We start from the raw sequence: 27,148 nt of genomic DNA, 5'->3' as shown, positions 1-27,148 counted from the left end.
ACTTTTTATTTCATAACTGATGATATTCACAGAAAGATATTATCTTTGTTCTAGTTTCTGGGAGTTCGCTGGCTCCTTTTCTCAAAGTTTCATGTTCATTTTGGGTTTCCCTGTTCCCTTGTCTACCATCGACCACTTGTGGGTCTCATTTTAGAAGAGAGGTGGTCTGTTCTAATTCATTGATCCATCTGGTATCATAAAAGCCTTGTCTTCCTTCTGGAAAAGAAACCCAGTGGGACAAAAAGTAAAATCCTGGGAGGTGCTACTTTGTACCTGCTAGGAAAATGCTGATCCACAGAAAATAGGAAAAATCAGGGAGAGAATAAGGGACATCAGTGTCCTGTTGGTATCTTGGTCTTTTTGGCTGGCTAACTTTGGAAAGCATTGTGGGTGTTTTAGCCCTGAGGACATGAGGGCTTGTGATGGCTAAAAGAACAACCCACCCATCCTCCACCACAAATAAAATGGGAAGAGTTGTCTTTGTTATGTAAGTTTTAGCAGCAAATATAAAAGCCACAGTTGATCTGGGGTTCTAGTCATAGTAGAAATCTGTAGTTTTAGCACTACACCATTCAGTTGAAATTAAATGAAATGCAAGGGAAAGAGAAGGAGATAAAGCCTGTACTTCCATACTTAAATAAAAACTTTACCCAAGACAGTGGATAATAAGAATGGCACCCCAAGATAATATAATAAAGGGATCAGTGACTGAATAGTAACTTTTTAAAACTGAAGTATAAATAATTTATAATTTCATGTGAGTTTCAGGTCTACAGCAAAGTGATTCAGTTATTTTTTTCAGATTATATTTCATTTTAAGTTATTCCAAGATATGAAATATAAATGCCTGTGCCATATAGTAAACCTTTGTTGCTTATCTATTTTATGTATAGTAACTTGTATCTATTATCTTCTATTCTTAATTTGTCTTTCCCTCCCCGCTCCCCTTTGGTGACCTTGTTTTCTATGTCTGTGAGTCTGTCTCTCTTTTGTATAAAGATTCAGCTGCATTTTTAGATTCCATATATGATACCATTAGTAGTTGTCTTTCTCTGACTTCAATAAGTATAATGCTCTCTATGTCCATCCATGTTGCTTCAAATGGCAATATTTCATTCTTACAGCTGATTAACAATGTTGTGATAGTTTCAGGTACACAGCAAAGCGACTCAGCCATACATATAGACATCTGTTAGTTCTAATAGAATACTCACTTTTAACAAGAGGCCTTCCCCATCTTATTTTTCTTAGTTGGTCCATTTGCTCACAAAAACAGATTAATTCCATTACCACCTTTGAACAAAGAAGGCCATATTTCTCAGCTCATAGATCTTTTCCCTCTTGGTTTTCTTGAATGCTTAAAAACTAAGAATTTCTCTCTTAGTTCTTTGATCTTTGGGCTTGCCAGAAAGTTCCTGTCCTTCGAGATCTCTCCTTAGTCTTTTTGCCTTCCTAGCAGTTTTTTAATTCTTTTATTTATTAATTTATTTTTTTTTCTTGAACCAGTTCTGAGCTTGGTCTTTTCCCAGACTGTCTCAGTGTTTTTTATTTCATGGGTAAATTTCCATGGGCCCCTCATGCAGTCAAGGTCTGGGATGTGTCTATTATTTATTTCTTGGACACAGCAGGGGTTTCCTGCTTGTTCTAATATGTTGGTCTCTGAGTTAACTGAACTAATCAATCTAATGAATTTTCCTAAAATTGTTCAAAAACCATTGTAATTCCAAGAGCTATCTGGATAGCAGTTAATGAAACTAATCAGTGACACTCCCAGGGCTGAATTTAGTCTGATTGAGTATGGATTTTTTGGGGGTTCCCTAACAAAATATCATGGACTGGGTGGCTTATACAATACAAATTTATTTTCTCATAGTTGTGTAGGCTGAAAGTTTGGGATTAGGCTACCAGCATGTTGGGTTTTGATGAGAGCTGCCTTCTTGCCTTGAGAACGGCCATCTTCCTTCATGTGTCCTTACCTGGTAGAGGAAGAGCGTGTATGATTCTTCTCATAAGGATGCTGTTCCTATAGGATCAGGGCCCCACCCGTATGACTTTACTGCTGCTACTGCTTAGTAGCTTCAGTCAGGTCCAACTCTGTGTCGACCCTATGGACTGAAGCCTGCCAGGCTCCTCTCACCATGGGATTCTCTAGGCAAGAATACTAGAGTGGGTTGCCATGCCCTCCTCCAGAAGATCTTCCCGACCCAGGGATGGAACCAGGATCTCCTGTATTGTAGGCGGATTCTTTACCACTCAGCTACCAGGGAAGACCCCTTATGACCTTACTTAACCTTAATTACTTCTACGAAGGCCCTGTATTCAAATATAGTCACATTGGGAATTAGAGCTTCAACATATTAGTTTTTATGGTGGTGGACTCAATTCAGTCCATAACATGGAGTTTAGTCCGAGTTTAAATACCCTTTATTCCAACTAATGAACTGTGGGTTTTTTACTGTTTTCTAGATGTTTGAGTCTGAGTAAGTACTTAAATCCTCTCTGAGCTCCCTTTTTTTCCCCCTCTTTTGAGATCATGTTACCTACCACGTAAGTTGTAATAAATATTACTGTATGTGTAAAACGTGGGACTTCTCAGGTGGTGTAATGGTAAAACATCTGCCTGCCAATGCAGGAGACACAGGTTTGATCGCCGGGTTAGGTAGATCCCCTGGAGCAGGAAATGACAACCTGCTCCAGTTTTCTTCCCTGGAAAATTCCATGGAGAGAGGAGCCTGGCAGGCTACCGTGCAGAAAACTTGGCATATATTAGATGCTTAATGCAACAGTTGGTGGAAAAGAAGTAAGAAAGTGAAAGTCGCTCAGTTGTGTCTGACTCTTTGTGACCCCATGGACTGTAGCCTGCCAGGCTCCTTTGTCCATGGAATTCTCCAGCCAAGAATAGTGGAGTGAGTAGCTATTCCATTCTCCAAGGGATCTTCCCAACCCAGGGATCAAACCCAGGTCTTCTGCATTGCAGGTGGGTTCTTTACCATCTAAGCCACCAGGGAAGCCCAAGAATACTGGAGTGGATAGTCTATCCCTTCTCCAGCAGATCCTCCTGACTCAGGAATCCAACTAGGGTCTCCTGTTTTGCAGGCGGATTCTTTACCAGCTGAGCTACCAGGGAAGCCCAGAAAGAAAGAAACTCGATTCTTAATTTGTTTAATGCTGCAACCTTACTTTGTCACGTGGGGTGAGATCTGCCTTTGCTCACAGCTTTCTGAGTGGGGGTTTTATATATCAGAACATCATGATTTTAAGAGAGGAAGCAGACCTTGGGGATCAAGGTGTTCCAGCTTGATCTAGTTCCAGTCCTTTTTTCCTGCCTACCAGCAAGAGAGGTCATCACAGTTTGAGAGAATCTGCTTATTGTCATTCAGCTATTAAATAACAGAGCCAAGATTCCTGGCCTCTTGACTTCAGTCTGGTGTTCTTTCCACTACACCAGTTCTTCCAACTTTTTGTCCATAGATGATCCTCATATGACATATTCCCATAGATGCTGACAATAGCCAGTTTCATCACATTAGCCAAAATGCCATTCCTTTTGCTCTTACTCAATGAAGAAAATCAAAAAAAGTTAATGAGAAAAGCAGTGACCAGCACAGTCTTGAATATCCTCCGTTTGTAACATTGTATCTTATAATGCACATGTTGCTGCTAAGTCGCTTCAGTCGGGTCCGACTCTGTGCGGCCCCATAGATGGCAGCCCACCAGGCTCCCCAGTCCCTGGGATTCTCCAGGCAAGAATACTGGAGTGGGTTGCCATTTCCTTCTCCAGTGCATGAAAGGGAAAAGTGAAAGTGAAGTTGCCCAGTCGTGTCCGACTCTTAGCAACCCCATGGACTGTAGCCTACCAGGCTCCTCCATCCATGGGATTTTCCAGGCAAGAGTACTGGAGTGGGGTGCCATTGCCTTCTCCGATTCATGGAGTCTAAAAGAATGGTACTGGTGAATCTATTTGTAGGGCAGGAATAGAGAAGCAGGCATCGAGTATGGACTTGTGGACACAGGGTGGGTGAAGGGGAGGTTGGGGTAAATTGAGAAAATAGCTGTGACATATGTAGACTACCACGTGTAAAACAGAGAGCTAGTGGGAACCTGCTGTATCACACAGGGAGGTCAGTTCTCTGCTCTGTGGGGACCTAGATGGGTGGGATGGTGGGGGGAGGGGCTGAAGAAAGGCTTAAAAGGGAGGGGATATTTGTATACATACAGTCAATCCACTTTGTTGTACAGCAGAAACTAATACAACATTGTAAAGCAACTGTACTGCACTAAAGCTTCATATCAAAAATTAAAAAAAAAAAAAGAATGAAGACATTTTTTCCAAACTTTGCTACTTGGACACATATGATAACAAGTTACTTGAGACACTCCTCAACATTAGAGTCCAGTGGTATTTTGGGAAATGGGTTGAGAATGGTTGGTCTAAGTTGAATTTAGCTTTTAAGTGTTGTGGGACATTCAGCTTTTATCAAGAGAACAGGGCAGGTGTTGTGGGCATCCTGATTCCAAGATGTATAGCCTAAACCTCTAGATTTAAATCTCATTCTCTATGGTGTGGGCATCATCATCTAGCTTCCTTTAGTTGGTGCTATTTCCAGCTCAGCCACCTCACTAGAATTTCTCAGTGATGCTCCCTGAGTTGTGGTTTCTTCACAGCCATCCTGTAGTGGTGACATAGCGTGATGGCCAAGCACACAGAATCTGTGGCTTCCTTGCTTGGAATCCAATCCTGGTTTCGGTGTTTACTATATGTGGGACCTTGAGCAAGTTATGACATCTCTGCATCTCCATTTGCTCATTAGAAAAACAAGGATAATGATAGTATCTACCTCGTAGGGCTGCTGTGACATTTATTCATCACTGACCGTTTGTAAAGAGCCTACATGTAATCTACATTTAAAACATTAAAGAGCTTGTTAGAATGTTGCACACAGTGGCTATTGTTAGAAGTATTGGCTATTATTATTATTACCTTTTCATTACAAGCAAATCCTCAATGTAACTCTTTGTACATACTGGAATAGATATGACAAATCATTTTAATTCCCAAATGTTTAGCTTCCTAGTAGATTCAGAGATTTTTTTAATGCTCTTATAATTCTTTTCTTTGTGTTTATCTTGCTTAGGCCATGTAAGAATTGTGTGTTTTTACAAACTACAAGAAGTTTCCAATCTAAGCATGTAATTACCCTGAGTGCTTTGTTCCTAAATCCACAATAACAAGCATTTAGTTTTTTTTTCAGAGCTATTGTGCTTAATTAATATTTATGCAGGACTTAGTGAAGTCATGAAAATTGACAGATGTCCTTACCTAAACAGGTGGTGAATATATCAACAATTGCAGTCAGAACAATAATGCAACAACAGTACTTTAGATCACTCAGACTCACTACTGAGACTGGTAAGCATGTTTTCCACATTTACTGCCCAACCTGGTAAGTGCACTCCGAGGCCAGTAAACATGCTGTTAAGGATATTTTAAGATATTTACAAAAAATATGAACTTTATTTCATGAATATTGAAGAAAACTAAAAATTGCAGTGACCTCAGCATACAAAGGTTATTCTGTTTCATAGAGAAGTCAGAAAATAATGCAAAGTTGGTATGAGGGCTACATAGAGACATAAGGGATTCAAGTTTGTTCTCTGGCTCTGCTCCAATATTTTAGCACAAGGCTTTCAGCCTAAGGTCAAAGTATAGTCCTTGAAGGTTGCTAAAGCTCCAGCCATTATGTCCACATTCCAGGAAGCAGAAAGGAAAAATGGAGGAAGAACATTTTGAGGTCATCTCTAATCTGAATTTACTCCTTTAAAACATAATTCTTGGTATTGTCATAGGACACTTTGATGTATATATCATTTAGTTCGAATTTAATCATATAACTATACCTAGGTAGAGAACACTCTGGAAAATGCAATCTTGTGTTTGGAACTCAATGTAGCCTCCAAACTAAAACTAAAATTTTAAGGAAGAAGAGGAAGATGGCCTTTTGTGTACAGCTAGTACATTTAAAATTAACCTTTTATTTTGTCTCTTGGTAGTTTGTTGATTTTCCTTAGTACTTAAATGTTTAAAATATATTTACTTCCTATTATATGAAGCATTTTTTCGTATCTTTTAAAGTCTCTTTACAATTCAAGTGTAATTTTTTGTTTGATTTTGTTTTATTAATATAAAGCATTAGTTTTCAAAAAATACAAGGAAACTTCTCATAAAAGCTTCATCAAAGAGGGCAATTTTTCATTTTATTCTTCTTACTCAATAATCTGCTATGGAACTTCACGTGCCAGGCACTGATTGAGGTGCTGAGAATAAAAGAGAGCAATACACAGTGTCAGCCAATAGGGGGCGTATGTATGAATGGGGGTAACAACAAACGCGCAATGTAATGTCAGGTTGTGGTGAATGAAACATAGTGAGGATTTAGAGTGTGTTGGGAGATGAAGAGTGCTATTTTTGAGCGGGTGTTCGTGATAGCCACTCTAGCAGGAGGAACAGAAAAACAAATGCCCTCAGGGGAACGATCATGAAGGGGCTTTCCCTGCTGTGCTCAGGAAGAACAAGGGGGACTTCAAGGGTGGACAGGGAGACTGGTAGGAGATGCATTCAACAAAAAGAGAGATCAGAGCCAAGGAGACCGAGAGGGGAGAGGATTCCATCCCTTTGAAGAATACAGATAGCATACTGCCGCAGGCAAAGAACACTAGAAAGTGAATGACCATGTTTTTGTGTTGATTTTTCCCTTCTTCAGTCCACCAGTTATTTAATGATTGTCTGCCATGTGTGAGATGTTTCGATTAAGTCCAAAAGTTAAAATATGAATAATATGGAATGTTTCCTGTCCTCAAAGTGCTCACTCTCTAGATACTTCAGGTCAGCTCAGAAAGCTTATAACCTCTGCTTTCTGTACCTATACAGCCAGAAAATTTTATTTTTTCCTATTCTCCTCTGCTTAATAGAATCTTTACATACAAGATAAGCCTTGTATCTTATACCTTAAAAGTAAGGTCTTTTGTCTCCTTTCTTGAAGATATTCAGAAATCTTAACCTCCATCCTGTTCTTGAACCCATCTTTTTTTTAAGATTTTTTTTTTTGATATGGACCATTTTTAAATTCTTTATTGAATGTGTTACAATAATTGCTTCTGTTTTATGTTCTGGTTTTTTGGCCATGAGGCATGTGGGATCTTAGCTTCCTGACCAGGGATCTAACCTGAACCCCTACCCTGGAAGGCTAAGTCTTAACCAGTGGATCACCAGAGAAGTCCCTGAACTCATATTTTTTCCTAAAGAACTCTATCTTGTGTGTGATGAATTTTGTGTATATTGTTCCCTCTGACAAGAATGTCCTTCCTCATTTCTCTGACAAAATCTTATTCTTCTTTAATGGTATTGCCAGCTCTTTGAAATGATTTCCCCAGCTCTTTCTCATAGAGCCAACTGCTTCTCTCTGTATTCAGCCTGGTACTTATATCAGGCATGATAGGGTATTATCAGGATTATTGGCTTATATTATCTTTTTCCAGTAGAACAAAAATTCCTAAGGGACAGAATGCAACGTTTGTTTATTGTTGAAACTCTGATACCTAACAAAGTGCTGAGCACATAGTATTTGGAAATATGTCTTAATATATGAAAGAATCTCCCATTAAAGACAAGACTAATGTTAATGTTCACAGTGTGAAGTAAATAGGAAATTCATACATTGTGTTTTAATTATGTAATTTGTTTCTCTCCAAACATCAGTATTTGAGGGGAAGCTTTTAGCCCTTATCACAATTTATTACTCAGTAAAACGTGTGGTTTTACATTCTAGTTAAATCTCCTATGTGATTTACTGTGTATATCCTTTGAAGCATCTAGTGGCCTTATGTCCCTGCATATTTCTTGAATTGAGTTGATCTAGATGTAATATAGGGCTTCCCAGGTGTTGCTAGTGGTAAAGAATCTTCCTGTCAGTGCCGGAGACTGAGACATGGGTTCGATCCCTAGATCAGGAAGATCCCCAGGAAAGGACATGGCAACCCACTCCAGTATTCTTACCTGGAGAATCCCATGGACAGAAGAGCCTAATGGGCTTCGGTCCATAGGGTTGCAGAGAATCAGACATGACTGAAGCGACTTCGCATGCACACTGGCAGGTGTAATCTATTTCATGATGGACAGTAGGCACAAATCTGTTGTGAAAGAGCTTCTTTGAGAGAAGCATAAACCGTAGAACATTACATTTATAAATATGTAAATTTATTTATAAGACCACAGCTCCTCACTGGATTGTGAACTCCTCAAGGTCAGGGAGTATAGCTTATTCATTCTCGCATAGACCGTGCAAGTTGGGATGCAGGCATATAATCCCCTATCTGAACCCCTTGGGGCAGTGGTGTGGTGGTAACTATTTAACAACCAGTTCTCAGAACACACACACACACACACACACACACACACACACACATACACACAAGAAATTCCTGATTTGTAGCATTTGCCTATTTTCCTGTATAAATACTCCAACCTTGGCTAATTTCAAGTTATGAAGTTGGAATTACTGACATGAAGTTGGGAAGAAAAGCATATGATTGACTGAGGCAAAAGCTAACTCCAGCACACCATCACTAGGAATCTGAAGGGTTTAAGAAGTCAGAAGATTTCTGAATATGTAAATATGGCATATAGTATGTAACACCTCCAGAGGAATCTGGAAATACTTATAATAAAAATATTAATATTTCTGCACTAAAACAAATTGGTTTTCACACAAGAGGTATATGTAAATGCCAGACATATACAAAATAGCTTTCAGTTTTCAGGGCATTGTTTTGCGATTTAGAATTGCATAAAAATTATTAGAACAATTTTCATATTTAAAAAATAGTACTTCAGTGGGAAACTATTCATGATCTATAACACACAGATCTGGCTGTTTGATTCTAGTCCTGTTCATTGTTGTGAGCTATTTTGCACCCCTATGAATTGTAAGGAGCTGATGGATGGAGAAGGCAATGGCACCCCACTCCAGTACTCTTGCCTGGAAAATCCCATGGATGGAGGAGCCTGGTAGGCCACAGTCCATGGGGTCGCTAAGAGTCGGACACGACTGAGCGACTTCACTTTCACTTTTCCCTTTCATGCACTGGAGAAGGAAATGGCAACCCACTCCAGTATTCTTGCCTGGAGAATCCCAGGGACGTCGGAGCCCGGTGGCTGCCGTCTATGGGGTCGCACAGAGTCGGACACGACTGAAGCGACTTAGCAGCAGCAGCAGCAGATGGATGTGCAAATTCTATCTTGTTCAATAGAACTGACTTCCCTCTTCCAGTGGAAAAGTCAGTTTGTCTTCATTTGCAATTTAGCTCAACTTTCCTTTATTGCATATAATTTTGTATTATTTTGACTTTGAACTCATAAAACATCTTCTTGGTTCCCTCATAACATTTTTTGGGGGGACTGAGTCACACAGCATGTGGAATCTTGCTTCCCAGACTGGGATCAAACCTGTGCTGTTTGCAGTGGAAGCATGGAGTCTTAACCACTGGACTGCCAGGGAAGTCCTCCCTCGTAACATTTAAGCAAAATTAATTCTTGAACATGTGTACATTTTTATATGCACATGAGGGTCATTTTATGTTTTTGCAAAGTTCTTTGAACACAGTATAGGGGAGAGATTAGACATGTGGGGTTTCTGCGGCCAGGGGATGGGTTGATGTTGAACTGTAAGAGAAGTCTCCCCACGTTCCAATAGCACTGTTAGACATTGAGAGCCAGGTAACAGTGGCATCGGCTATCCTGCAAGGCTGATTTCCTTGACTGGGAGAGTTCCAAGGACGCTGGGTGCCTCTGACTGCCATAGGTGAAGGGTGCTATGGGACCGGATATAATGCTACCTTTAAAGTCTTTTTTTTCCCCCCTATGGTTCTTGCTCTTCATCTGAGTGGGAATCAAGGACACAAAAATACTCGAGTCATGAATTACCTAAGATGAGCAGGAGCTTGAATGAACCCATGACTATAAACTTCACTGATAAAATCTGGCCGTATTGCTATCTGATATGACTAATGGATTAATTAACATTCTTATTTTTTAGGGAATGAAGGATATTTTAAATATCAGAAAAGCAGCTCTCACAAATCCCTTGACTCTCTAATGCTGGAAAACTGTGGAATCTGGCTATATGTATCATTGTGCCTGATTCTTACTTCCCACAGTCCAGAAAGCAACTCTGTGTTTATGTTCTTTATTGAAACTTCTCATTTCTACTTCCTGGTGAATCCATCAGTGAGAACGTTATATGGAAAATAAGAAACCATTTCAGCCTCACCAACAATTTGTACAATAAACTGAAATTGATGAGGGCTTGGGTGATGGGTTCACAAATATGGGCTTTCTTTCTGGAGTTGAAAAGATTTCAGGCCTGAGAGACCAAGTTGTCTAATATAGAGGATTGCCACCACTGTTTCTTTCAAGGGAAGGATCTGTCTAGAGTTTTGTTTGTTTACTTGTTTTTTAGTGAGTGCAGGCAGTGTTGCCTTTGCCCTAGATTTATACTTCTTATTGCATACCTGAAATGGAGAAGTCATTCTGCCTAGAGCCAAATGTGATGATTACGTGGGTTCTGTGTCTTCAGAACAGAATGAGAATTAGTGACATGCAAGTTTGGCCCTTGCCCCACAGACAACCATCCATGTGCACGCACATATTCAAACAGCACAAGCATGATTTATGCTGCCTCTAGTCTGTCTCTTTCAATAGCCAGAATTGACACACATCTGCAACAGACAGGGACTCTGGAACTTCAGGTGTGATTGCACACCCAAAGTCATCAACTCAGTCGATTGTACATTCACTACTCAGGAGGATGGCCTCCCAGGAGCCAACACTGAGCACTCACTGAAGAATGGCAATAAATAATACTTCCTTTCTCTGTCTTACATCACAGTGGGGTTGATTTCCTTAATTAATTTTCTCAATTTTTGCACCTTTAAATATATTGATTGGGTTACACTATGTGGCAGGTGCTCTGTTGGTTATTATGGGCTGTATAAAGATAAATAGCTTTGCCCTTGAGGAGTTCTAGGCCTAAGAGAAGCTACCATCACTACATAGCACAATAAAATTAATTTGAAAGCATACTTGATAAGAGAGAGAGACAAACTTCTATATAGGTTATGAAAATAAAAAGATTACTTTTGAGCAGAAGGGGATGATGGAGAAGCAGTAGGGATTATGAATCTCAAATCTTTCGGAAAGAAGAAGTCACATAGCGATGCTGTGGTTTCATCCTTCCCTCATTGTGACCCTTAAGGTCAACTGTTACCACACTTGTGACTTAGAGTATTTTCTTCGATGGTGGACCTGCTTAGTTAAATAATAAAACTTGACTTGTTGGATTGGTTGCTTCTTAATCGTAAACCATGCTTGATACAATGGGGTATTAGATTAATAAGTTTTGAATAACATTTTAATCTCTTATTTCCTTTATTATTGGCACAGAGTTGATTGAAATATTTCAGGTGTACAGCAAAGTGATTCAGTTATACATTATATATATATATATATATATATATATATAATATATGCTCTTTTTCAAATTATTTTTCATTATAGGTTATTGCAAGGTATTGAAGGTAGTTCCCTGTGCTCTACAGCAGGTCTTCTATTTTATATATAGTAGTGGGTATCTGTTAATCCTCAAATCCTAATTTTATCTCTTCCCCAATTTCCTATTTGGTAACCATAAGTTTGTTTTCTGTGTCTGTGGGTTTATTTCTGTTTGGTAAATAAGTTCATTTTTCTAGATTCCTCATATAAATGGTATCATATGATATCTGTCTTTCTCTGTCTAGATTAATAAATTTTGATAGAAGTGAGAATGTAGGAAAATATCCAGATTTGAGAAATCCCTAGACCTTAATGTGTGGAAACTTCCAATAATTAAGGAGGAAGGGTAAATACGTAGGTATGTATGACAAAGTCCACAGCGGGAGAAATAGAATAAAAGAACAACAAGTTTTATGAACTGTAGAGATTTTTCAAGGTTTTGACTATAATCTAGGAAGGAATTTATCAGCTATTGTCTTTCTCACTCTCCAAATTGAATGTGTAGTTTCTTTCTTTGACAGGTTTAGGCGACAAAAACACCAAGGAACCTTGGTATATTTACCCTGGGCTGCTCAAATTTCAGCTAGATTCCTTTTATTTATGGAGTTAAGACAGCATTACTGAGCACCAGACTGGGCTCCCTGTGTTACACAGTAGCTTCCCACTAGTTACCTATTTTACGTGTGATGATGTATACATGTCAGTGCTGCTTTCTCCACTCATCCCACCCTCCCCTTCCCCCGCTGTGCCCATGAGTCCGTTCTCTGCATCCGCATCTCTGTTCCTGCCCTGAGGATATGTTTATCAGTGCTATTGTTCTAGATTCCATATATATGTGTGTGTGTGTGTGTGTTAATGTATGATACTTGTTTTTCTCTTTCTGACTTAATTCACTCTGTATAACAGGTTCTAGGTTCATCGGGGTAAGAAGGGAAAGGAGAGGAAGATCAAGAGGGAGGAAAGCTCAAGAGGGAGGAGATTCGTCTATATGTGTGTGTGGGCATATATATATATATATATATACACATATATACATACATATATATATATACACACATATATATATCCATATCCATATATGTATATATATATATGTATGTATATGTGTGTGTGTGTATATATATATATATATATATATATATATCCATCCCTGGAGGAGGGCCTGGCAACACACTCCAGTATTCTTGCCTGGAGAATCCCATGGACAGAGGAGCCTGGTGGGCTACGGTCCATAGGGTTGCAAAGAGTTGGACATGACTGAAGTGACTTAGCATGCAAGCATATATATATATATATAATGACTGATTTGAGTTGTACAGCAGAAACCAACACAATACTGTAAAGCAATTACCCTCCAATTAAAAAATAAATAAATAAAAATGTATGCAACTTTAAGAAAAAAAAAGCGTTACTGAAAACTGTAAGAAAGTCATTCTGATGACCCCTGATCTGTGGGTTGTGTCCTAAATTATTGCACTGATAGCTATCTGAGGTGAAATAAAACCCATCCAGTTACCTCTTCTAGATCTGGGGGCACCTCAGACATTCCCTTAGGGAAAATCCTTTGCCAAAGCCAAACTCCAGTCCTAAGGCTCAGAGCCCTCTGTGAAGGCCCTGGGAAGGCTGCTGCTGCTGCTGCTAAGTCGCTTCAGTCGTGTCCGACTCTGTGCGACCCCATAGATGGCGGCCCAACAGGCTCCACCATCCCTGGGATTCTCCAGGCAAGAACACTGGAGTAGATTGCCATTTCCTTCTCCAGTACATGAAAGGGAAAAGTGAAAGTGAAGCCGCTCAGTCGTATCCAACTCTTAGCGACCCCATGGACTGCAGCCTACCAGGCTCCTCCGTCCATGGGATTCTCCAGGCAAGAGTACTGGAGTGGGGTGCCATTGCCTTCTCCACTGGGAAGGCTAGACCTAGAAAATAGGCATTTTTCTTAGATCTTTGTAGGATTTGTACAATATCAAGCACATTCCACAGGGGCCACAAGGGCAGAGCCTGTGTTGTTGGGTAGAATTTATAACATAATAATGAATAATGTAAGGGAGAGCTATCTAATGTCAGGGATGATCAAACAAGGAATGGCTGCCTAGGGAGGTTCTGGGACCCTTCCTCATCATCAGAAAGCTTCTGGCATGGGCATGATAAAGATGTCAAAGCAAAAATTGCGCTGGCCCAAGTCAAACAGGCAAGGAAGACTTTAAGGCTATTGCAACAAGGGACAGAGGCCACAACAAAATCTCAATTTCACTGAAGAAGAAGAGGTAGGACTTTTTTAAGGGCTGCTGTGTACTAATGAAAAAGTACTGGAGGCTATTAAAGTCATAGACCATCTGTGTTTGCTAATTGGCAAAGGAAAAACAGTTCTTATACCTTTATGACAGGAGGTAATTTTGCAACTTGGAGCCAGGTGGCTGCCAAGTTAGGTCTCTGCTCTTCCATTGAAACTGGAAGATTGGGGTACTATTTCCTTTGTTGATTACATTTCAAAGAGATGGTTCCCAGGACCTTGAGAAAGAAATTCCTAGGTGGTAAAAACTGGCCAGAGGCTTTAATAAATATTTATATTCCAAGGGGCAGAGAAGAGATTTAAAATTACAAGTTTTCTAAAGTAAATGCTGTAAGAAAAGGGTCGCTGAGGGTCCTAGAGTCAGGAAGAAGCCCATCTAAAGATTAATCAAGCTGATGGAATGTTAAGCTGATCTTGGTTAAACACATAGTCAAGTGATAAAGCTGGAAATCCAGTATAGAATGTGTGATTCGAACCTATCATTATTAAAATACTTTACAAACCTGAAATTTCCTGTATCGTCAATTTGGTGACAAAGATCAGGAAGGGGGGTTTCTGTGGGGGAATTTCACTCATTTAGCTAGAAGGCATCCAGACATCACTTCCACACAGTTTGGAATCAGATGAACTGCTTCCATTTTTAGTACATTGAACTTGGTCTAAAATCTAGCATTGGCATTCCCATTTCCAAATGAGATGCTATTTCATAATAGTTCTTTTTCCTTCATGGAGTCTTCTCTATGGCTTTCTTCCAGGAGCCCCAATTATACTCATTCTATTTGTAGAATCCAAAGATGTAAAATTCCATGTCTCTTTGTAGTTGTTTTCATCAACATGAGGTAGTGGTGCTTCTAATAAAAAATTACTAACTTCTACTTTTAGTAACAACCTACCTCATTTGGTTAGGAAAATCCAGGGATTATGGAACTGATTAAATCTATTACATCTTCCTCAACTTTTTCCTTCCACCTGAATGTAAATGCCAACACAGCCTAAACCCTCTTGTGTAAAAGAGTCTTGATGATAAGAGGAGAGGAAAGAATCAGTGGAGCATTTATTCTGCTCTTAAAGGCTTTTCAGATATCATTTGGAGCTTTTGTTTTTATTATACTGTATGGTTCTTTATTGTATACTGATATTAACGGAGGCACTGCCGCTAAACTCACAGCTTATTCATGTCATTTCAGCCTGAATGGAAATTAAGGCTAGCGAACTCTGATTCTTTAAAGGAACCACAAATAACGATACCCAGTGGCAGATGATTGAATTTGCCAGTAGAGTTTGTGCAAGGCTTGCTAATTCAGAGGTGCATTTTCAAATATTACAGTGGCTAGGATTTCCCTGGGGAGTTCACTTGGGCACAGCAAGTGAATCAGTGCTTAAATGACATTATTTTTAGAATGATTTGCAAAGAAGGATGAAAAAGTAAATAGATGATTTCATAATTAATACTGTAAGTGTGCACATTCAATACTCATTTGTCTCCTCGGGAGAAGTGGCTGAGCCCTCTTCTATGCCTTGCCTGCAGACTGCTAGACCAGGAGAAATGATGCCAGGGAAAAGCGGTGAATTTGCCTAACAGCTTCCCCATTAAATGGTCAGGCTTTGATCATTACCCTTAATAGCTTCGTCCCCTCCCTTCAGGCACAGATCCCTGCAAGGCTGGTTTCAGATTGCTCCTCTTCTAGTCCCATAATTGCGATTGATAACCGATCATCATCCAGGAACTGGGGACTTTTGTCAAATGCTGTCATGCTTATAGTTAGGAAGGGCCCCGCCTCTAGTGGGGAAATAAGCCCATAAAGAGTTTTAGAATTTGGAGCCTCAGAGTTGAGTCTAGCCCAACTCATTCAATTTACACAAAGAGAAGTGAGATCCAGAGAGGTTTATGAGACCCGCCCAGGGTAGTATAATTTGTTGGGCACAGAAGGAGAATTAGAACTTGGATGTCCTCTCCCTGCCTGGCTTTGCCTCCAACAGATACCCTTTCTTTGTGATTGAGTAATTGTCTCAAGGTTAGGGGGTTCGCTGGGCTGATTTGCAAATGGGAACTCAGTTGTTAATCAGTTATGCTTTTCAGAACACTGCCTCTGTTTTGGACAGCCTCCTTCTGGCTAGTCTACTGTGGAGTCCCTTTCCACTGTAATCAACCGGTACCCTCAGAGGAAGGCTGTCCAGGTACTGTATTGAATAAGCATTTCCAGCACATTGTTTACCTTAATAAGCCCAACCACTTTCTGATTGCCAAGCTCAATTAGACATCACAGAGGTGTTAAACACCTTGGCCCAAATCACACAGCTCATAAGTATAGGAACTTGGATTGGAACAGAGATCTTGGTGATTCTAGCACCTGGGTCCTTAGCCAATTGTTGTTTAGGAGCCGAGCCGTGTCTGACTTTTGCGATCCCATGGACAGTAGCCCACCAGATTGCTCTGTCCATGGGATTTCCCAGGCAAGAATACTGGAGTGGGTTGCCATTTCCTCCTCCAGGGGATCTTCCTGATCCAAGAATCTAACTGTGTCTTCTGTACTGGCAGGCAGATTCTTTACTACTGAGCCACCAGGGAAGTCCTGGGTCCTTAGCTAATATTCTATGCTAATTTGGCTTCATTATCATCTTCATCCAACAGCCCAAGGGAACTGCTTGGATGATTCAAATTGTTTGCAATGAGGACCCTGTGAAATTACATTTGCTGCTTGGTAACATCTTTCCTCTCTTTCAACCCCTCCTTACCCCTCTGGTATTTCAGCCTAAGTTTGATTCCTCCCCTCCACCCTGTCAAGTCTCTAGGGAGACACACGTGCAGGTCCCTACCAAGTCGCTTCAGTCATGTCCAACTCTTCCCGACCCTATGGACGGTAGCCCGCCAGGCTCCTCTGTCCATGGGATTCTCCAGGCAAGAATACTGGAGTGGATTGCCATGCTCTTCCCCAGGGGATCTTCCCGACCCAGGGATTGAGCCCGCTACTCTTATGTCTCCTGCATTGGCAGGATGGTTCTTGACCACTAGCGCCACCTAGGAAACACAGGGAGACACATCCTTATCCTAAAATCCTCACTCCATCAGAACCAATGTTGCTCTGTTCCTAGCTATCCTTAGAGCAGTTTTAGCTCGAAGTGGACGTCTGACTGTCCGTGAGGGTTGTTTGGGTCACCCTCACATTGCCTTTTCTGTGAGTTCTTCCGACCTCACCAACCCTTTGAGAAGGCAGCCGCCCAGTGCATGGGTACAATTGTTGAATAGAAGGCGTTCACCCCCACTGCCAAGGTGAAAAAAGAAAGACTCTATTCTAGTCTGCTTGGGAAGATCAAAGTAAAAAGCTTCTTTCTGTGAAGGAGGGGGAAAGATTCACTTACTTTTATTGCTGTACCCACTAAGAGTGATGCACTTTTTTTCTCTAAGGAGAAAAAATTTAAAGTCGTCAGTTTAAAAAAAATAGCAAGCAAGGCAGAGAAAGAACACGAGATGATTAGGAGAGAAGCAACGACTCTATAGATGGATGTTCTGAAATATATCATTTGTTAACTGAGCTCTAAAAATGATGAGGTTGCCCTGACATGCAGCTCCCACTGCCAAGTGTGAGGTTCAAGGCTGGGGCTGGCCAGTTCAGGCTGCCTGAAGTGTGCTTTCTTCTTATGTGCCCTTGGGGTGGGATCAGCTATGTGTGGTGTGGCTGTACTTTTTCATGGCTGGAATCAAGACTCTCCCTCTCTCTCTCCCTTCATCTCTCTTGTCCCTCTCCTGCACACTCATGCATTCACAGATGCATTACATAAATATACACACTATACGCCTACCCACCTTATTAAGTGAGGCTTTGTTCCAGACATTTTCAAGAATGGCTATAGTTTGGTGGACAAACCAAGAAATGGTCTAACTGCTTCCTAGATGACACAGTGGAAAAGAACCCGCCTGCCAATGCAGGAGACATAAGTGACGCTAGTTCAATCCCTGGGTTTGAAAGATCCCCTGGAGGAGGGCTTGGAAACCCGCCCCACTTTTCTTGCCTGGAGAATCCACATGGACAGAGGAGCCTGGCAGGCTACAGTCCATGGGGTTTCAAAGAGTCAGACGTGACTGAAGCAATTTAGCACGCATGCACTCAGGAGTTCGAATTTGGCAATCAAGCTTCAGTGCTCCCACCCAGCATCCAGTGGTATTAATTCATGCTTATCAGAATTCTGGAAGACTATTTGCAAAATTAGAATTTCTATTTTTAAAAGTTATAATAAGAATTTTAATTGTAAAACAGGGAATTTTGGTTCAGCATGGAAAAATCAAGATCCACAAAGTGAGTGAGTCCTGAGTTCTAATTTTATCACCTGCATTTCCAGCTGTATGGCTTTGAGCCAATTATTCTCCCCAAACTGCTTTCTCATTTCTAGAAAAACAGCACCTACTTTACAGGGTTCCTCTGAGGGTTAAACCAGAGAACATCCCCGGGGTCTCTAGCAGGACATCAGAGGCTCTTTCTCATATTGTGCATTTCCTTGCACTTCCTGCAAGAAAATTTCCCATTGTGGAAACTTTTTTAAAGCAAAATTAATAACAGATTAGCAACAACAACAAAAAAAACACCCTAGAATCAGACAGACTTCTGGCTTTCTTAAAGGGATAAGGTAAGGATCAGTCGCTCAGTTTTGTCCAACTCTTTGCAATCCCATGGGCTGTAGCCTGCCAGGCTCCTCTGTCCATGGGGTTTTCCAGGCAAGGATACTGGAGTGGGTTGCCATTCCCTTCTTCCGGGAATCTTCCTGACCCAGGGCTTGAGCCCCAGTCTCTTGCATTGCAGATGAATTCTTCACCATCTGAGGCACCAGGGAAGTCCTTAAAGGGATAGTGTATTATTAGACTCTAGAAACTTAATACCCTTGTAAACTGACCAGTCATTTCTAACCACAGGTAAGATATTTTCTTATCTGGTCTTTCTGGTAAAGTCTGATCACTTCTTCAAGGAAGAAAAAGGGAATTCCTTTAAAATAAAAGTGTATTGAATTACTTTTCAGCTCAAAACCAAATAGCTGACTTCAATCAGGTGAAAACTTTATTCTTGAAATGTCCCTTTGCAGTAGGACCCCTCCTCCCCCATCAGCCAAAACAATAGTAATTCTTTGTCCTCAATGCCCCACCCCCATTCCTGTTCTTCCAGCTGGGCAGATCAGGCATATTTCTGCCTTAAAACTTTAGAACTTGCCTTTCAGCTGCCTGATTATCTCCTGGATATCCACCCAACATACTCTCTCACTTCCTTACGGGGAGATCTCTGCAAAAATAAACCTATCCACAGTGTGGATTTTTGTAATTATCACTACGTGAGAGTATCCATTGTTAACCTTGTGCCCTGATTCTGAGGTCCCCTTTAGCTCCCTTTATTACCCTAGCACAAACCAGCATCTGTTTAGAAAGCTTGCTGAATAAGCGGGCTGAAAGGATGTAAATGCATGGAGAATTATTCCATATTTCAGAAACCAGAAAGGCCTATGGACACGGGTGGGTGCCTATGCTTAATAAGAGCTGGCATAAATCTCAACCTAGAATTGGAATTTAAAACTGAACTTTATTTGAGCTTCAAAATGGACTTCCTTGAACTCTCTCAAAGGGATAAATAAATATAAGAATTGATTACATGCCATGGTGCATCTTGACATGTGGATCAGGGGCATTTGCATTGATAGTATAAGAAAGAGCATGTGTGGAGGATCTGTGTATCTCAAAATAATTGTTCATCGAGTCAGGAAAGTAATTGAATCGCTGAGCTTAGATTTTCACTAATTCAAGTGTGTAATGGAATTGTTGTGGCGGATCTCTACTGAAAATAGTTGGCTGTAGATTTACGAGTTGGAGTCAGACGTTACCCTTCTCCCAGTAAGTAAGTAGGGAGACAGTGGTATATATGGTGTGTATATGGTATGTGTACTGTGTGTCTGTCTCTATATCTGTCTATTGATGTAAATGCAGTGAAGAATCTGAATCGGGAAGATGCCCTGGAGAAGGGCGTGGCAACCCACTCCAGTATTCTTGCCTGGAGAATCCCATGGACAGAGGAGCTTGGCGGGCTACAGTCCACGGGGTCACAAAAGAGTTGGACATGACTTAGCGGCTGAACAACAAACCAAAGTGCAGGGACGTGTAATTATAAATTTTCAAGCCCTGCCTCATTCTCTCCTCCTTTCCTTCCTTCTGTCTCTCCCTGATCCAATTATTCATTCAAGGAGTAAATAGTATCTTACAAAAAGCCCTTCCTGACCCTCACCCTCTTTCCACTGCTGCCACTTGCCTGTTTACAACATGAACTTTACCCCAATTGTCACATATATCCCATTTCATTGAAAATGCTGATAAAGTAATTGTATCCATCTTGTTAAAGATAAGCCCTATAAGAACAATGATTATGTATATGTTGTTTATTCTTGTATTTTGAAGTAATAGCATAATCTATGGAATACAATAGGTGTTTAACAACACTTGCTTGATGAATGGATGGATTCATCCAGTGCTGAGATATGAAGCACTGTTCTAGGCCCTAAACAACATTTATTACCAGAAATAGTCTGTCTCCCAGGACCTTGCAATTTTGTTGTGGAGACAAAACATTCTCCTAGCATGTGCTGTGTGCTAAGTCACTTTAGTCGTGTCTGACTCTTTGTGACCCCATGGACCGTAGCCCACCAGGTTCCTCTGTCCATGGGATTCTCTAGGCAAGAATACTGGAGTGAGTTGCTATGCTCTCCTCCAGAGGAGTTTTCTGAGCCAGGGATCGAGCCTGCATTACTTGTCTCCTGCATTGGCAGGCAGGTGCTTTACCACTAGCGCCACCTGGGAAGCCCCTCTCCTAGCACGTGTGTGTGATAGTCTCTCAGTCTTGTCTGACTCTTTGTGACCCCATAGACTGTAACCCGCCAGGCTCCTTTGTCTATTGAATTCTCCAGGCAAGAATACTGGAGTGGGCTGCCATTTCCTTCTCCATCTCCTAGCATAGTTTAATGCAATAGATTATAAGAAACAAAATGATTGCGATAATTGGTATTGTTGGAATTCAGAGATGAGCCAGCATCTGTGGCCTGTTCCCTGGGGGATGTTAGAGTAGAATTTGAATGGAAAGAAAGGGAAAATGGACAGCGAGAGCCACGTGCAGAGCAGACTTGCCACAACAGTGGGTTCATTCAAAGAATGAGTGATGACAAAATTTTGAATTAGAGGGTAGATCTCACCCATGTAAAGTTATAAATGTGTGCTGAGCTGTGGGGCTCTCACTCCAGCAGGTACAAGGAAGCCTCGGTCATTTCTGAACAAGAAAGGGGTGATGGCATCACCCTTTTAATAAGATTAATATCTAGCCAAGGAGTGCAGCATGGATTATCTGTTGGCAAACATAGTTCACTCTCCTGTGAACCTGTGAATTGATAGGATAGGTGAGTGCCAGTCTGATTAATTATAAACTTCCATCGGTCAGATAAGCAGGTGAATGAAGGGGGTTAATCTTGAGGTGAGCACAGTTTAGGGAGGCTCAAGTTGAAGTGTTTTACCTGAGAGAATTATTAGTGCAGGGAGCTTCAGCGTACACAGCATTCATTTATTTCAAGCATAAATGAACTTCTCCATCAATCCAATAGTTTGTATTTCTGAACGAGTGCCTGGTTCTGGATTAGGTTAGTTATTTGTTTGCTTATTACTTTACTGAAATTTTTGGTGAGAGTGAGGTGGGGCATGTTTTTAACCCTTTTCATATCCAAATAGTGTTTAATATGAACACAGCTCCATGGCCAGCTATCTCTGGATTTTAATGACAACACTATCTTCACCAGTGATCTTGGGTAAGTCACAACTTTAGCCCAATTTGCCACAATCAATATCCTCATAAGGATTGTAATTAGATTGTTATATAGAGAGTCACTAGCCCTTTTAACATGATAGTAATAGTTAATATTTACCCACTGTATGCCAGACACTCTGCTCAGGGCCCAAGTTCATTATATCAATTATTTGAATGGATACTTCAGCAAATCTCAGGTTTACTCCATACCCATGAGAAATGTACCTCACAATGAGAATTGTATGCCATGTTTCTGAGCTCTTGTGCACATACATGCATGAGTGAATATGGATATCTATGTATATGTATTGTGTAAGGAAGAAATATGAAAGGCGATTAAAGGCTTGGAGGTAAGTTATAGGTTTTGGTTACCACCCAGGTGTATTTTATCTGTGGTTTATCTCAGAAAATCAAACCATAGGCTTAGCTACATGACACAGTAGGTTTTGTGTTTGTTTTTCCTCTTCATTTCTTTGTCCAGCTTGGAACTGAGCTGAGTGGTTTTCCTTTACTGTCCAAATGGTTTGAAACTGGGTGATCTAACTGGCTTATAAATGTAGTAGTATATCTGTTCCCCAAGGGCTTTGTGTCTTTGTATCACAAGTTTCTGTGCTGTCTAGTTCATCCTTTTTTCCCTCATGTAGTATCTGTGCTAAATTTTTACTAAGCTTTCCTTGTCAAAGCCTTAGTTTACCTGCCTGCTCAGTTCATACCTGCATTGAGTAAAAAGCTCCTAAACAGAGTTTAGTTTGCAATGCATTCCACAGTTCTTAGTTTAAAAAAAAAAAGAATTGCTTTCTGAGAAGCTTTGGGATTCTTTAAGCTTTATGATACCCCTGGTTCAAGTAAAGTGTCTTTGGCAGCCAGAAAATAAATTCACTTTTACATACTACACTGTATAGATTTTTACTAAAGCATATTGAGGATCCCATTTGTGGTGATTTTCAACAAATTGCCCAGAACTTATAAGTGCTTCACGATTCCACATACTACCCTTGTTCTCTGTCTCTTAGAGAAGTTCTAAGAAATTTCATATACATAGATATTTAAATATAAATTTTTATTCATATATATATATTTAAACCTGTTAATCAAATGCTCCTTGTCCTCTGAAACTCAAGAAACTCTTTTGACTGTTTCACTGTTCTTGGAATGTTCTGCTTATTGATATGGTTAACATCCTTCAGATTCATTAAGTGTCCATATAGTATTATCATAAACCCACATTTAAATGTAAACTGATTCACAGATTTATATAATTTTTATGGAATTTTAGATCAAAAAATGAAGAATAACTTTAGGGAATGTGTTAACTATGAATAGCAAATGGGTTTCATCCTGAATACCAACTCAGATGGAGAAGATGTGATTATCTAAGTTGCTCTGATAAGGATGACTTCTAACTGTATTCAGCTCACATAATCAGTTAGTGATGGATGCCTATGATGTGATCAGAGTGGGAATTCCTGCAGTCATGCAAGGGATTTTATAACTGCCCCCTTTTAAAAGAAAGACAATGAAGTATAGAGAATTTATAGAACTTACAGGTTTAAAGTGAGGAATAAATGGGTGTTTTGAGTGTGGATGTGAGAAAGTGAAACATCTATTCTGAAGGTAGAATCCAATTTAGGAAAGTAAAGAGAAGTAGGAAAGTCATTCCTTGGTGAAGTCATTTAAACTCCGGTCTCTGTGTTCTCAATTGATATGTGTACTGTTTATGGCCTTGGCATTACACTAACCTATGTTCAAATAATTCTGGCTCCCATTTCTTTGAGCCCCCTATTCCTCAGTTCTAAATATTGGGTCAATGTATGTGACATATTTTTTATTGATATTTTCATCTGCTTGGCATAATAAAGCTAGATAAGTGGATGAGTAATATTCCATAGTAATAACAGTGGTAGCTATTGTTTTTCCCGTTGATATCAGAACTAAATGAACAAATTTTGACCAAATGGAAGACTTTGGGAATCTGCAGACATTATAAGCTCCCAATGATATGTCTTCCCTTCATAGAAATGGAACAGGAGTGGCTTTTGAAAATGCTTTGGGGAAAATGACATAAAAATGAAATGTAGCCTTACTATCATCACTTTCTTTTTCTTGCTCTATGGTACCCAGATTCTCTGACTAAGGTTAGATGTAGGATGGTAACTATTAGCTTATTCAGGAATTCTTACTTTCTAGGTTACATCTCTAAGTGAAATATTTTCATGTCCTAATGACTTCATTAGAATGCCCCTCCTTTTTTTCTTCACAAATCATCACTTATATTAACATCTGTGTTCAAAGCATATCTAAGTAAGAAGGTGACTTTTCGGGTTCATGTTCTAATTGATGATACAAACTGCTAATTAAATGCATCTGTGTCTAATCAAAACATATCTAGAATTGAGCAGTGCAGCTGTGCACCAGGGGAGCCACAAGATAGAGTTGATTGATAACGGCATAAGGACATCATTTGTCCTTCGTCCAGTGGTTCCCAAGTCTGGCAGAACCTCAGAATCTCCTGGAGGAGCTTTTAAAAATCATTGCAGTATTCTCTCTGCTCCACTCCCCAAACTAGTACCCTAAAAATTTAATTTTTTTTTAACCTCTTAAAGAAATTTCTGATGATCGGCTAGGATTAGAAACCATCGGTATAGATTCTAAGTGTAATTTGATGACCTGGAAATAAGACCTGGTTTGATCTAGAGTTCTTCATTTGCTTTTGAATTCTCTCATTTGCTTCAAAATTCCATTTTTAATTCTCCTTATTACATCTTTACTATCATCCTCTTGGGGTTTTGTAGTCGGCTGAAAACTGCCGCTGTTTTTACTTAAACAGAAAAGGCAGGACAGCTTTTAGCTTTGTTACAATGTTGGTGAATATGACAGTTTCACTTCCAATATTCTGTTATTTTGGAAATGTCACTTATTGTCATTCTGTTCACAATCATGGAAATTTGGGACTAGATAACTAAAGGTAACTCCTGGGTGGAAAAATGGCTGCTTCTTGAAAATGATAATCATATTAACAACATGGTACCTTTTTAACAGCATTTACATTTAAAAAGTGAACCCATATTGCTCAATTTCATCCTCATGGAAAATATTTCCAGTGTTCCTCCTTGTTGTTTAGTTGCTAAGTCTTGTCTGACTATGACCCCCATGGAATGTAGCCCACCAGGCTCCTCAGTCCATAGGATTTCCCAGGCAAGGATACTGGAGTAGGTTACCATTTCCTTCTCCAGGGGATCTTCCTAACCCAGGGATCGAATCCTCATCTCCTACAATGCAGGCAGATTCTTTACTGCTGAGCCACCAGGGAAGCTGTAGGGTCCTTTCTACCTTTAAATATAATCCTGCTCTCAAATGCACACATATATTCAAATGACTGCCCAGAAGCCTTGGATAAGTACAGTCAAATTTAAATACAGTGTTTGTCATCTTTTGTTTCTCTCATTTTTTCAAGTTATGGTGTGAATATTTAGCCAATTTTTCTTCTGATTTTAGTTAACCTGCTTCCTGTCATGGAGAAGGCAATGGCACCCCACTCCAGTGTTCTTGCCTGGAGAATCCCAGGGACAGGGGAGCCTGGTGGGCTGCCGTCTATGGCGTCGCACAGAGTCGGACACGACTGAAGCGACTTAGCAGCAGCAGCAGCTTCCTGTCAAGTAGCTGATATGTGATACTTGAAGCCCATTACTTAATTTGTTTCTCAACCATTGTGCTTCTCTTTATAAGGAGCTTTGAAGAAGGTATTATGATTCCTCTTTCTTACACGTTCAGAAACTGAGGCCCACTGAGATAAGCAGTTAGCCCAACAGAATAGCAACTTGATTCCAAGTTTTCCCAATTTCAAAACTCATGCAAGTCTATAACATCTTTTTTTCCAGTGAATTTGCATGAGGAAAAAATACTGGAATAAAATGACATACCCTAGTAGATAAAGAACTGGGATTTTAAAACCAATTGGTCATGATTTAAGAAAAAAAAATGATCAAAAATGTATTTAAAAAAACTTCCTACCAGACACTATGAAATGGAAAAGTGAACAAGGAACCAAAAAAAAAAAAAAAAAAAAACCAAAACACATCTTTTTTACTTTATTGAATTGCCACAAAAAATGGACAGAAATAAGGCCACAGGGTCAAATTCGAGTTATAGGTGGATGACCTAAATCTTAGGCCCCAAGCAGATTAATATAGCCCTGGCCTAGATCCAAAAGGGAACAGCAGACAGGCTGGCTTTGTTGACACATGCTCATATTTTCCCATTACATAATAAATTTTCCTGATGTGAGAGTGTTTAAGAGATTGAATGAAAGCCTTCATGACTGTTTGTGGTAATTTATGTTGAAATTTATTCCTTAGAGAAGTTATGAATCAATAGCATATCAAAGACTTGCACAGGTGTGCACAAAGAAAGCTTTCATGTCAAACTATTTTTGCATCCTTTTTATTTCACATCATCAAGGTCCACTTTGAAGCCTCTTTCTAGGAATCAGGATCACAATTTGTATTTGGCATCAAATGTAGATTTTTTTCCCCTTATTTGTGGTTAGTAGTTCCCTGTTTTGTAGGGCATGGAAAAGAACTCTTGCTGCCTTTGTACCAGTTCTGAACAGAGCAAATGTTGCTATGATTTAAATATTTTCTATTCAAATCTTTTGAAACCATAAAAGTGATAACAATAAAAATATACATGAATAGAAATATGCACAGAAGAAGAATTCAATAGAAGATGAAAACTCAGTACAGTAAAATATCTTTAAGCCCATGCTAAAAAATAGTTCATATTTCCTTTTTATATTTTTGGTAAAGTATAATCTCTACGGACAAACATTCTTCCTGACTTTACTAAAAATCTCTTTACTTGATGCCAAATATATTACATTCACATGGGTTCTCTCTAGTCAAATCTATGTGCTTGCTCAGTCGCTTCATGTGTGACTCTTTGCGACACTATAGACTGTAGCCCACCAGGCTCCTCTGTCCATGGGATTTCCCAGGCAAGAATACTGGAGTCGGTTGCCACACCCTCCTCCGGGGAATCTTCCCAACTCAGGGATCGAACCCATGTCTCCCGCATCTCCTGCGTTGCAGGCAGATGGGGAAGCCCATTGGGGCCACTGGGGAAGCCCATTAGTCAAATCTGTAAGGAAAAGTTATTGAAATATAAAGAGAGGTATAGAATAAATCTTTTGTGAGCACCATTTAGAGTTTTAGGTCCAAAAGGAAGTCAGAATTTCAATTTGCTTTTTAGAACCAAGATGTTTGCATTTAAAAGATGACTCAAGGCTCAATTGTAGAAACCATACCATTTGATTCTTGGTGGTAGTTCTTTGCTATCTTGATAAGGACAAAATTGGCTTCTTAGTCTTTCTAGCTAGATTTGTTGCTTCTCCTTCACTATTCTTCATTTTAAAAGAGTCCTCTAATTAGTTATTTTACA

At 39.9% G+C, this 27,148-nt stretch overlaps 1 protein-coding gene across 13 annotated transcripts in view; it reads left to right on the top strand.

Annotated features, from left to right (window-relative positions):
• Window positions 1-27,148, top strand: part of LRRC4C (leucine rich repeat containing 4C) — a 1,846,189-nt gene that overhangs the window by 1,744,792 nt on the left and 74,249 nt on the right. For 3 of the 13 annotated variants that reach the window (XM_081544969.1, XM_081544968.1, XM_081544972.1), the window contains one exon: window positions 5,329-5,410. The exons of the other annotated variants lie outside the window; for them this stretch is intronic. The gene's annotated coding sequence lies outside the window, so the exon portion shown is untranslated. The remainder of the gene's footprint in view (window positions 1-5,328; window positions 5,411-27,148) is intronic. 13 annotated transcript variants of the gene reach the window in all.

Source organism: Giraffa tippelskirchi, chromosome 11 (genome assembly GCF_054371585.1).
Source record: "Giraffa tippelskirchi isolate mGirTip1 chromosome 11, T2T-mGirTip1v1.2.pri, whole genome shotgun sequence".
Lineage (NCBI taxonomy): Eukaryota > Metazoa > Chordata > Mammalia > Artiodactyla > Giraffidae > Giraffa > Giraffa tippelskirchi.
This window is presented reverse-complemented; position numbering and strand designations above follow the sequence as displayed.